This window comes from Schistocerca americana, chromosome 1 (assembly GCF_021461395.2).
Source record: "Schistocerca americana isolate TAMUIC-IGC-003095 chromosome 1, iqSchAmer2.1, whole genome shotgun sequence".
NCBI lineage: Eukaryota > Metazoa > Arthropoda > Insecta > Orthoptera > Acrididae > Schistocerca > Schistocerca americana.
Window position 1 is genome coordinate 809568954 of NC_060119.1, and position 13092 is coordinate 809582045.

The 13092-nt window shown below is 44.8% G+C and overlaps 1 protein-coding gene across 1 annotated transcript in view; it reads left to right on the top strand.

Annotated features, from left to right (window-relative positions):
• The window catches only part of LOC124545816 (serine protease snake-like), a 224964-nt gene that overhangs the window by 150995 nt on the left and 60877 nt on the right, over nucleotides 1–13092 (top strand). The window lies entirely within an intron of this gene.

Genomic DNA, 13092 nt, shown 5'->3' on the forward strand with positions numbered 1-13092 from the left:
TTGAGAAAGGATTATATTATTGAATGGATGTAAAGTAATAATGTAGAACTTCTATCTAATGCCACATCATATGAGGAATTCACTAAAGCTGGCCTGCTAGAACACATGCGACTGCACTTCAGGGCGCAGGAATACCTTTTGGAAAGTATATTACGATCAGTGGACAAGAAAATAAAACTTCTGTGGTTTCCTGCAAATTAAACGCCATTGAAATTATATGGGCATTTGTCGAGAACATAGACTTTGCAAAAGCGTTTCTGAATCTTCCCCACAGTTTCTTTCTTTGCAGTGAGAAATTCAATGACGGCACGTTGCTTGTAACATACATCACCTACAGACGCCACTTTGAAACTGTCCTACAGGTAGGCTATCAGTCGGAAGTGACGGAAACTTGGCACGCTCATTCAGGAGACTTCAAACAATACATAGGTAACGCTTCGCATTTGCAGCATTGTTTTCGCCTGAGAAAAAAAAATGCGGTGCATTACTTTCTGGGCAACCCTCGTACGAAAGGCGTCATTAAAAGCTGATCAGAGAAACATTGTATTTTCATACCTGTGTTCGCAGTATGTAATTGAAAGTCTTTTGCGGAACACCCTCTGCAATTTCCCGATACCGTACCACGCAGACTACTTTTAGCTAGTAAAAACAAAGAAGCCTCGACCCAGAATCGCACCCTCGCCCCCCTGCATGCTAACCCAAAACGCTATCCACTGCACCACCTACACAGCACTACTCCCCTGTTCTGACGGAGGTAGTTACCATACACGTGATTACAGGGTTGCCAGATTGCCAATCTTTAACATCCATTTACTACACGAAATACGCGAAGGTCGAAATTTTGTGAGAGACATTGTTGTACTGTCAGTAAGTGAGGAATCGTGCTGCGAAATGCGAGTGACCACATTACTCTCCACCCTGTATAGTGCACGCGTGACTATACTGTGTCAACACTGTTGTATCGCAAATCAAAATGGAGCAACACTTCTAAATTAAGTGTTCGAAAGGTCTCCAGAAAGTTCTGAAGAAGAGAAAATTACGTGCCAAGTTTGTCATGCACACCACAAAAACGACACGTGAACACCTTCCGCTACTTGACTGAAATGCAAGAAGAGAACAGTTCTTTTCTGGAAAAAAATCATCACGGGTGACGAGACTTGGCATTTCCAACACGAAACTTCCACAAAACGACGAAGTGTGGAAATTCACAGTGGAGGTCAACGTTTTGACCGCACAGGCGACTTTTGTGCCACTGTGAAACACGAATTGAACAACATCCCAAAGAAGTACTTTTCTGGCAGTTTCACGCAGTTGTATGACAAGTGTGGGAAGACTACATAGAACAGCTGAAGTGTTAAAACCACCATCTATACCTATCTCATTTTCGTTAACTCATTCTTGAAACTTTTTGGACTCACAGGCTTCTTTATAGGACTTTGAGTTTTGACTCGAAATATTTCTTGTAAGAATAAAGGACACAATTTTTTAAAGAACCTGTATTTCTCGTGTACAGTTTCCAGCTGGGGTTCCATGAAGAGAGATTCCCTGTGGTGCAATGCAACTTTTACGTCCAGCTGCCAAAATGATATTTGATGTCTCACTGAAACATCATACGAGGTGCTCTGGCCCTAGATGGTGTATGTAGCCGTACACGCTGATTGTTTTCCTTAGTGCATGCTGTAAGGGCATTCACCTGAGAAGCTGCACGGTTCGATAATGTGCAATATCAAGTGACAGTGTTCCACGTGACACTCCACCCAGAACCATTCTGCAACATCAGTCTGTAATATGTGCTTCAGGGGTGTCCGTAGATGGTTGGGTATTTATTCTCACGTTATGTTAGGCATGGTGATGGTTCCGGTAATTACCCGTTTTATTGTTCATTATTAAGATGAACATCAACAAAAGCAAAACGAAGATAATGGAATGCAGTCGAATTAAATCGGGTGATGTTACGGGAATTAGATTAGGAAATGAGACACTTAAAGTAGTAAATGAGTTTTGCTACTTGGGGAGCAAAATAACGGATGATGGTTGATGTAGAGAGGATATAAAATGTAGACTGCCAATGGCAAGGAAAGCGTTTCTAAAGAAGAGAAATTTGTTAACATCGAGTATAGATTTAAGTGTCAGGAAGTCGTTTCTGAAAGTATCTGTATGGAGTGTAGCCATGTATGGAAGTGAAACGTGGACGATAAATAGTTTGGACAAGAAGAGAATAGAAGCTTTCGAAATGTGGTGCTACAGAAGAATGCTGAAGATTAGACGGATAGATCACATAACAACTAATGAGGAGGTATTGAATAGGATTGGGGAGATGGGAAATTTGTGACACACCTTGACTAGAAGAAGGGATCGATTGGTAGGGAATATTCTGAGGCATCAAGGGTATTGGAGGGCAGCGTGCAGGGTAAAAATCGCAGAGGGAGACCAAGAGATGAATACACTAAACAGATTCAGAAGGATGTAGGTTGCAGTAGGTACTGGGAGATGAAGCTTGCACAGGATAGAGTAGCATGGAGAGCTGCATCAAACCAGTCTCTGGACTGACGACCACAACATCAACAACATGGAGAGTGGGACGGAGGGAGGGGGGGGGGGGGGTAACAAACGCCATGAGCATTCCGTTACCAAGTGATTGTGAGAGTTGTATCAGGTTACATGGTTGAGTTTGGAGTACTGGGTTGTTTACGATTGAGGGTGATTGCGCCAAAGTTCATCACAAGTCTTCCGATTTGATGCCAATTACGAACCATCGATGTCCTTCGAGTGAGCTAGGCGCCATGTCTGGGAACCTGACCATCTCGACCAGCGCGGTTGTCGGTAGCAACGACGGCGTGCGCACCATAGCTGCTGGGAGTACAACATCAACGGAAAGTGGAAGCTCTGAAACAGATCTGCATAATCAGAGTGATCTCATTGCAACTAACACCACCGGCTGACAATTTTTAAAACAACCACGCAAAAGTATTTAAAAGCACCCCATCAAAAAACATTCTAAACTTGAAATAAATACCTGAAGAATCTTTCAATAAAAACTTCAAAATTTCTGGCCTCGTAAGAAAGCAAACGCGAAGGCATCGCGTACTACGATAAAGAACCACATTGACAACACAACAGTCACATATGTAACAAGTACTCACAAAAAATAGCTACATACGTAAGACATTTCCACGTACCCACTTAGTACTAAAATTCATTACACATTAGTAGACAGTAGCAGCTGCTCACTAAGCTATCTCAAGCTACTTAAGCTAGATAGCTCACTGTTAACGTCACTTACGATAAATGCCTACTGGCATAGTTATAATACGATAATACTCAAGTACCAGGTTCTGTCCCCTTACGGTAATCGCCGCTAGTCCTAGCTTGATACATATTTTCGGTTTATAGCGGGGACTTGACCTCATTATAACAAAACAGGCACTAGCCTGACCAAAACTAACATTATAACATAAGCATACGGCGGTATTCTTCGTAGTAATCAACGCTGTACCCTAATTTACGACTAACAGATTTAGAACCACTATCGCTCTATGATATGGCTGTTCGAGCTCAGGATAGCCTCTGAGGCGGACAACCTCGGAAACGAACACGTCTGCTGTGCCTAAGACGCAGTGCAAGAGAACAACACAATAAGACACGCACCAGTGCGTATAATAAACAGAATTAACCAGAGTACTGAAAGTTCACTTAACACAAGCAACATGGATGACGTTCCTTTGTACTGACCAACATACAACGGCAAAACGCATTTCAAACTGATCGGCACTTGGCGACCGTTGTGTCCCATTCACAATTAAAACCAAACACGACGATAATACTGAAGACAAATACAGGCCAGCACAAGGTGACAACATAACTAAATGTACACACCTTCGTCGAATAAACATAAAATCAATAAGATTAAACGTAACACAACCAGCGAAATTCGTTTTCTCTCAGACACAGCTTCCGCCATCCACCTGTACGTGAGGTACTAAGCCATGTAACAGCTGAGGGAACAACTCAACGACAGCTCCACTTCCTGAAGCATCCTGCCTAGTATCCAACTAGTGCAGATTTTATTGCAGGTCACTGAACTGGCTACATGAATGGTGCAATCACTGCTGTATACAAGCAGTACAGAATTACAATCAAAGTGTCCAGACTGAAAAGATGTTTACGCAGTGCAGAAGGTCTAAAACATTGGTCAATAACGATTGTTGTTGTTGTAGTCTTCAGCCCAGAGTCTGGTTTGATGCAGCTCTCTATGCTACTCTATCCTGTGCAAGCTTCTTCATCTCCCAGTACCTACTGCAACCTACATCCTTCTGAATCTGCTTAGTGTATTCATCTCTTGGTCTCCCTCTACGATTTTTACCCTCCACGCTGCCCTCCAATGCTAAATTTGTGATCCCTTGATGCCTCAAAACATGTCCTACCAACCGATCCCTTCTTCTAGTCAAGTTGTGCCACAAACTTCTCTTCTCCCAATCCTATTCAATACCTCCTAATTAGTTATATGATCTACCCATCTAATCTTCAGCATTCTTCTGTAGCGCCACATTTCGAAAATTTCTATTCTCTTCTTGTCCAGACTGTTTATTGCCCATGTTTCACTTCCATACATGGCTACACTCCATACAAAAACTTTCAGAAACGACTTCCTGACACTTAAAGCTATAATCGCTGTTAACAAATTTCTCTTCTTCAGAAACGCTTTCCTTGCCATTACCAGTCTATCCTCTCTACTTCGACCATCATCAGTTACTTTGCTCCCCAAATAGCAAAACTCCTTTACTACTTTAAGTGTCTCTTTTCCTAATCTAATTCCCTCAGCATCACCCGATTTAATTCGGCTACATTCCATTATCCTCATTTTGCTTTCGTTTATGTTCATCTTATATCCTCCTTCCAAGAAACTGTCAATTCCGTACAACTGCTCTTCAAGGTCCTCTGCTGTCTCTGACAGAATTACAATGTCATCGGCGAACCTCAAAGTTTTTATTTCTTCTCCATGGACTTTAATTCCTACTCCGAATTTTTATTTTGTTTCCTTTACTGCTTGCTCAATATAGAAATTGAATAACATCGGGGATAGGCTACCGCTCTGTCTCATTTCCTTCCCAACCACTGCTTCCCTTTCATGCCCCTTGACTCTCATAACTGCAATCTGGTTTCTGTACAAATTGTAAATAGCCCTTCGCTCCCTGTATTTCGTGTTCCAACATTTCTACGGAATCCAAACTGATGTTCCCCGTGGTCGACTTCCACCAGTTTTGCCATTCGTCTCGAAAGAATTCGCGTTAGTATTTTGCAGCTGTGACTTATTAAACGCCGGCCAGAGTGGCCGTGCGGTTCTCGGCGCTACAGTCTGGAACCGCGAGACCGCTCCGGTCACAGCTTCGAATCCTGCCTCCGGCATGGATGTGTGTGATGTTCTTAGGTTAGTTAGGTTTAAGTAGTTCTAAGTTCTAGGGGACTGATGACCTCAGAAATTGAGTCCCATATTGCTCAGAGCCATTTGAACCATTTTGAAATTATTAAACTGATAGTTCGGTAACTTTCATATCTGTCAACATCTGCCTTCTTTGGGATTGGAATTATTATATTCTTCTTGAAGTCTGAGAGTATTTCATCTGTCGCATACATCTGCTCACCAGATGGTAGAGTTTTGTCAGGGCTGGCTCTCCCAAGGCTGTCAGTAGTTCTAATGGAATGTTGTCTACTCCCGGGGCCTTGTTTCGGCTTAGGTCTTTCGGTGCTCTGTCAAACTCTTCACGCAGTATCGTATCTCCCATTTCATCTTCATCTACCTCCTCTTCCATTTCTGTAATATTGTCCCCAAGAACATCGCCCCTGTATAGATTTTCTATATACTCCTTCCACCTTTCTGGTTTCCCTTCTTTGCTTAGAACTGGGTTGTTTCCATCTGAACTCTTGACATTCATGCAAGTGGTTCTCTTTTCTCCAGAGGTCTCTTTAATTTTCCTGTAGGCAGTATCTATCTTCCCCTCGTGAGATAAGCCTCTAGATTCTTACATTTGTCCTCTAGCCATCCCTGCTTAGCCATTTTGCACTTCCTGTGGATCACATTTTTGAGACGTTTGTAGTCCTTTTTGCCTGTTTCATTTACTGCATTTTTATATTTTCTCCTTTTATCAATTAAATTCAGTATCTCTTCTGTTACCCAAGGATTTCTACTAGCCCTCGTATTTTTACCTACTCGACCCTCTGCTGCCTTCACTATTTCATCCCTCAAAGCTACCCATTCTTTTTCTACTGTATTTCTTTCCCTCATTCCTGTCAATCGTTCCCTTAAGCTGTCCCTGAAAGTCTCTACAACCTCCGGTTTAGTCAGTTTATCCAGGTCCCATCTCCGTAAATTCCCATCTTTTTGCTGTTTCTTCAGTTTTAATCTACAGTTCATAACCAATAGATTGTAGTCAGAGAGCACATCTGCCCCTGGAAATGTCTGAGAATTCAAAATCTGGTTCCTATTTCTCTGGCTTACCATTATATAATCTATCTGAAACCTGTCAGTATCTCCAGGCTTCTTCCATGTATACAACCTTCTTTTATGATTCTTGATCCAACAGTTAGCTATGATTAAGATATGCTCTGTGCAAAATTGTACCAGACGGCTTCCTCTTTCATTTCTTATTCCCTATCCATATTGACCTACTACGTTTCCTTCTCTCCCTTTTCCTACTCTTGAATTCCAGTCACCCATGACTATTAAATTTTCGTCTCCCTTCGCTATCTGAATAATTTCTTTTATCTCATCATACATTTCATCAATCTCTTCGTCATCTGCAGAGCTAGTTGGCATATAAACTTGTACTACTGTGGTAGGCGTGGGCTTCGTGTCTATCTTGTCCACAATAATGCGTTCACTATGCTTATTGTAGTAGCTTACCCGCACTCCTATTTTTTATTCATTTTTAAACCTACTCCAGCATTACCCCTATTTGACTTTATATTTATAACCCTGTATTCACCTGACCAGAAGTCTTGTTCCTCCCGCCACCGAACTTCACTTATTCCCACTATATCTAACTTTAACCGATCCATTTCCCTTTTTAAATTTTCTAATCTACCTGCCCGATTAAGGGATCTGACATTCCACGCTCCGATTCGTAGAACGCCAGTTTTCTTTCTCCTGATAACGACGTCCTCTTGAGTAGTCCCCGCCCGAAGATCCGAATGGGGGACTATTTTAATTCAGGAATATTTTACCCAAGAGAACGCCATCATCATTTAATCATACAGTAATGCTGCATACCCTCGGGAAAAATTACGGCTGTAGTTTCCCCTTGCTTTCAGCCGTTCGCAGTACCAGCACAGAAAGGCCATTTTGGTTATTGTTAAAAGGCCAGATCAGTCAATCATCCAGAGTGTTGCCCCTGCAACTACTGAAGAGGCTGTTGCCCCTCTTCAGGAACCACACGTTTGTCTGGCCTCTCAACAGATACACCTCCGTTGTGGTTGCACCTACTGTACTGCTATCTGTATCGCTGAGGCACGCAAGCCTCTCCACCAACGGCAAGATCCATTGTTCATGGGAGGGGGGGGGGGGGGAGGGGAGGGGGGTTAAATAACTACCGAGGCCCAAACCTCTAGCCGTTTCGCACGCCCGGCGAACTTCACTGTCCATTAGCAACCACACATCACTGAGGAAGCCACGCAATGCGAGCCATACATATTTCTCCAGACGTGGTGTCTAAACACACCTGGAACACACACGATCACTGGTGGACATAAAACTGTTACGTTAATAACCTAACCTGCACGCGGTTCGCATACGAAACAACGCATATGTCCCCAATCACCATCACACGAAACTGCGGAAACATTGACCATGGAGCTAAAACTAATTTCCAGATACGTAGTGCATGACGCGCCAGGATCAGATCACACACACTAAACTCACTGCGAAATCACACATGCCGGTACCTAAAGTAAGAAATACCTTATTACTGTTGTTAGAATGTAACACATCAGCCAATATTCAATCGATTCACGAGTTACTAAAGAAATCATCGAACAATTGAGGAAAATCCTCCAGTCACTTCCGTTACGTACGAGAACACTAAACAGAATGCAATTACTTGGCTATCCGTGAAAGTGAGACCGAACCTGTCACAACAACCTCTATATAAGCGACTGCAAGTTTCAGCAATGCAAGAAGAAAGACCCATTACACAACGGCTAGACGCGGCCCATACTGCCGATTACTTGCGTACGGCACTGCTCGCTGTTACGAGCGAGAAGACCTAGTCTCTGGCCGCTGCACGAATCAGATCGCGAAATCAGCCGCCAGAGATAGCAGCACCGCACACGGTATGTGGCTGGACTTCGGAATCGTGGAAGGGCTGAACCGTTCGGCACACAGTATCCAGAGTACATAACATTTTCGTTGGGAGGGTCAGAAGCAGAAACAGTGGCCCAACGTGGCGCTTACCCTGTTGTCGACAGTTATCAAGGTAGACCACAAGAGGAGCTTGTGACGTGGGACACTGGCTACGCTGGAAATTACTGTCCACCTCTCTCTGCACTGAAAGTATCACGCAGCTACCTTCTTGGTTGCACACCACTACGGAATAAAACGTTCACCCCAAAACCTTGTAATGCATACGCGACCATCATGTTATCCTGTGTTTACGATGCCCACAATTAAACCTGTGTCGTCTAGAGGGCCGCAGTAGTTTTTTGCGCGGCGTTCTGTCTACGATGAAAGAAATTTTAACGGTAAACAACAACAGCTCTCACCGTTGTGGAGCCACCACCAACTTCCACAGTGCCTTCTTGACAACTTAGGTCCATGGCTTCGTGGGGGTCTGCTTCGCACTCGAATCCTACCATCAGCTCTTACAAACTGAAGTCGAGACTCATCTGACCAGGCCACGGTTTTCCAGACGTCTAGGGTCCAACGGATATGGGCACGAGCCCAGGACAGGTGCTGCAGGAAATGTCGTGCTGTTACCGAAGGCACTTGCATCGGTGCCTGCTGCCATAGCCCGTTAACGCTAAATTTTGCTTCACTGTCCAAACAGATATGTTCGTCGTACGTTCCATATTGATTCCTGCGTTTATTTCACGAAGTGTTTCTTGTTTGTTAGGACTGGCAACTCTATGCAAACGCCGCTGCTCTCTGCCGTTCAGTGAAGACGGTCGGCTACTGCGTTGTTCATGGTGAGAGGTAATAGCTGAAATCTGATATTCTCGGCACACTCTTGACACTGTGGATCTCAAAATACTGAGTTCCCTAACGACTTCCGAAATGAAATGTCCCATTCGTCAGGCTCCAGCCACTATTCGCGTTCAAAGTCTGTTATTAATCGTCGTGCGACCACAATTACGTCGGAAACCTTTTCACTTGTATCACCTGAGTACCAATGACTGCTCCGCCTATGCACTGCCCTTTTATACTTTGAGTATGCTATATCACCACCATCTATATATGTTCATATAGCTGTCCCCTGACTTTTGTCACCTCATTATACACTCCTGGAAATTGAAATAAGAACACCGTGAATTCATTGTCCCAGGAAGGGGAAACTTTATTGACGCATTCCTGGGGTCAGATACATCACATGATCACACTGACAGAACCACAGGCACATATCCACAGGCAACAGAGCATGCACAATGTCGGCACTAGTACAGTGTATATCCACCTTTCGCAGCAATGCAGGCTGCTATTCTCCCATGGAGACGATCGTAGAGATGCTGGATGTAGTCCTGTGGAACGGCTTGCCATGCCATTTCCACCTGGCGCCTCAGTTGGACCAGCGTTCGTGCTGGACGTGCAGACCGCGTGAGACGACGCTTCATCCAGTCCCAAACATGCTCAATGGGGGACAGATCCGGAGATCTTGCTGGCCAGGGTAGTTGACTTACACCTTCTAGAGCACGTTGGGTGGCACGGGATACATGCGGACGTGCATTGTCCTGTTGGAACAGAAAGTTCCCTTGCCGGTCTAGGAATGGTAGAACGATGGGTTCGATGACGGTTTGGATGTACCGTGCACTATTCAGTGTCCCCTCGACGATCACCAGTGGTGTACAGCCAGTGTAGGAGATCGCTCCCCACACCATGATGCCCGGTGTTGGCCCTGTGTGCCTCGGTCGTATGCAGTCCTGATTGTGGCGCTCACCTGCACGGCGCCAAACACGCATACGACCATCATTGGCACCAAGGCAGAAGCGACTCTCATCGCTGAAGACGACACGTCTCCATTCGTCCCTCCATTCACGCCTGTCGCGACACCACTGGAGGCGGGCTGCACGATGTTGGGGCGTGAGCGGAAGACGGCCTAACGGTGTGCGGGACCGTAGCCCAGCTTCATGGAGACGGTTGCGAATGGTCCTCGCCGATACCCCAGGAGCAACAGTGTCCCTAATTTGCTGGGAAGTGGCGGTGCGGTCCCCTACGGCACTGCGTAGGATCCTACGGTCTTGGCGTGCATCCGTGCGTCGCTGCGGTCCGGTCCCAGGTCGACGGGCACGTGCACCTTCCGCCGACCACTGGCGACAACATCGATGTACTGTGGAGACCTCACGCCCCACGTGTTGAGCAATTCGGCGGTACGTCCACCCGGCCTCCCGCATGCCCACTATACGCCCTCGCTCAAAGTCCGTCAACTGCACATACGGTTCACGTCCACGCTGTCGCGGCATGCTACCAATGTTAAAGACTGCGATGGAGCTCCGTATGCCACGCCAAACTGGCTGACACTGACGGCGGCGGTGCACAAATGCTGCGCAGCTAGCGCCATTCGACGGCCAACACCGAGGTTCCTGGTGTGTCCGCTGTGCCGTGCGTGTGATCATTGCTTGTACAGGCCTCTCGCAGTGTCCGGAGCAAGTATGGTGGATCTGACACACCGGTGTCAATGTGTTCTTTTTTCCATTTCCAGGAGTGTACAATGTCATCGGCAAATCTCAAAGTATTTATTTCTCCTCCCTGAACCTTAATTATATTTTCGAATATCTTCTTCGTTTCCTTTACTGCTTGCTCAGTGTATAAACTGAGTATCATTGGGGATAGGGTACAACCTTGGCTCACTCCCTTCTTAAATACCGTAATGCTTCCGTTTCGAGTTCTTCCACCCTTGTCACTGTACTTTCGTGCCTGCACAAGCTATATATAACTTTCGCTCCCTTCATTTTACCCTTGCTACCTTTAGAACTAGATCGTCCGCCCCGGTAGCTGAGTGGTCAGCGTGGCAGACTGTCAATCCTACGGGCCCGGGTTCGATTCTCGGCTGGGTCGGAGATTTTCTCCGCTCAGGGACTAGGTGTTGTGTTGTCCTAATCATCATCATTTCATCCCCATCGGCGCGCAGGTCGCCGAAGTGGCGTCAAATCGAAAGACCTGCACCAGGCGAACGGTCTACCCGACGGGAGGCCCTAGCCACACGACATTTCCATTTCCAGAACTAGATCGGGAACAGACAACATACCGTTAGAGCTACTGACAGCCTTGGGAGAGCCAGCTATGACAAAACTCTTCCATCTGTGGCGCAAGATGTGTGAGACAGGCGAAATTTACGCAGACTTCATGAGGAATATAGTAATTCCAGTTCCAAAGGAATTAGGTGCTGACAGGTGCGAAAATTGCCGAACTATCAGTTTAATAAGTCACGTTTGCAAAATACTAACACGAAACCTCTACAGAAGAGTGAAAAAACTGGTAGAAGCTGACCGCGGGAAGGTCAGTTTAGATTCCGTAGAAATGTAGGAACACGCGAGACAACACTAACCATAGGACTTCTCATAGAAGATAGGTTAAGGAAAGGAAACCTTCGTTTATAGGGTTTGTAGACTCAGAGAAAACTTTTGACAATGTTGACAGGAACACTCTCATTGAAATTCTGAAGGTGGCAGGGGGTAAAATACAGGGAGCGAAAGGCTATTAACAATTTGTATTGAAACCAGATGGCAGTACAAGAGTCGAGGGGCACGAAAGGGAAGTAGTGGTTGAGAAGCGAGTGAGACAGGGTTGCACCCTATCCCAGATGTTATTCAATCTGTATATTAAGCAAGCAGTTTGGGAAACAAAATAAAAATTTGAAGTACGAATCAGAATCCATGGAGAAGAAATAAAAACTTTGAGGTTCGCCGATGACATTGTAATTCTGTCAGAGACAGCAAAGGACCTGGAAGAGCAGTTGAACGGAACGAACAGTGTCCTGAAAGGAGGATGTAAGATTAACATCAACAAAAGTAAAACGAGGATAGAATGAATTAAATCAGGAAATGCTGAGGGAATTAGATTGAGATATGAAACACTTAAAGTAATAAATGAATTTTGCTATTTGGGCAGCAAAATAATTGATAATGGTCGAAGTAGGGAGGGTATAAAATGTAGACTGGCAATGGCAAGAAAAGCGTTTGTGAAGAAGAGAAATTTAATAACATCGAGTATAGATTTAAGTGTAAGGATGTCCTTTCTGAAAGTATTTGTATAGAGTGTAGCCATGTATGGAAGTGAAACATGGACGATAGACAAGAAGAGAATAGTATCTTTTGAGATACGGTGCTACAGAAGAACGCTGAAGATTAGATGAGTGGATAACGTAACTAATGAGGAGGTACTGAATAGAACTGGTGGGGAAAAGAAATTTGTGGTACATCCTAACTAGAGGAAGGTATCGGTTGGTAGGACACATTATGAGGCATCAAGGGATGATCAATTTAGTGCTGGAGGGAAGCGTGGGCTAAAAACCATAGAGGGAGAGCAAGAGATGAATACAGTAATCAGATTCAGAAAGATGTAGTTACTCGTAGATGAAGAGTCTTGCATAGGATAAAGTAGCGTGGAGAGCTGCGTCAAAGCAGTCAAACCAGTCTTTAGACTGAAGATCACAACAACAACAACCCTTTAGAATTTGAAGGAATGTATTCCAGCGATCTTTGGCGAGAGCTTTCTCTAAATCTACAAATGCTATAAACGTAGATTTGCCTTTCTTCAGCCTATCTTCTAAGATACGTTGTCGAATCATCATTCCCTCTCGTATTCCTACATTCATCCGGAACCCAAAATGATCTTCCCTGAGGTCGACTTCTGCCAGTTTTTCCATTCGTCTGCAAATAACTCATGTC